Here is a 260-nt window from a genome sequence, read left to right as displayed (position 1 = left end):
AAATCTATGTTGGTTAAGGACAAGCAAAGCCAACAAATTATCCCTTGAACTTTGTTCCCAACACTTGCATACCCCATCAAGAGAAAATGGCTTCACAAGTTTCTCAAGTTCTTACTTCACCCAAAATGCCATATCCTCTAATATGGAAAGTCGCCCCAGGGCCAACTTTCATCTTGGCATTTGGGGAGATGTTTTCCTCAATTGTCCTCATAAGGTATATTCAAAGCTTAACATACATGTATTCTTTCACATGAGAGCAC

At 39.6% G+C, this 260-nt stretch overlaps 1 pseudogene; it reads left to right on the top strand.

Annotated features, from left to right (window-relative positions):
* Positions 1–86: 86 nt before the first annotated feature.
* LOC110427560 ((+)-delta-cadinene synthase isozyme A-like) overlaps positions 87–260 on the top strand; it is a 4136-nt pseudogene continuing 3962 nt past the window's right edge.

Source organism: Theobroma umbraticum, unplaced genomic scaffold (genome assembly GCF_002168275.2).
Source record: "Theobroma umbraticum cultivar Fairchild unplaced genomic scaffold, ASM216827v3 scaffold_106.0, whole genome shotgun sequence".
NCBI classification, from domain to species: domain Eukaryota; kingdom Viridiplantae; phylum Streptophyta; class Magnoliopsida; order Malvales; family Malvaceae; genus Theobroma; species Theobroma umbraticum.
Note: the sequence above shows the minus strand (reverse complement) of the source record. Positions and strands in the feature narration are given on the sequence as shown.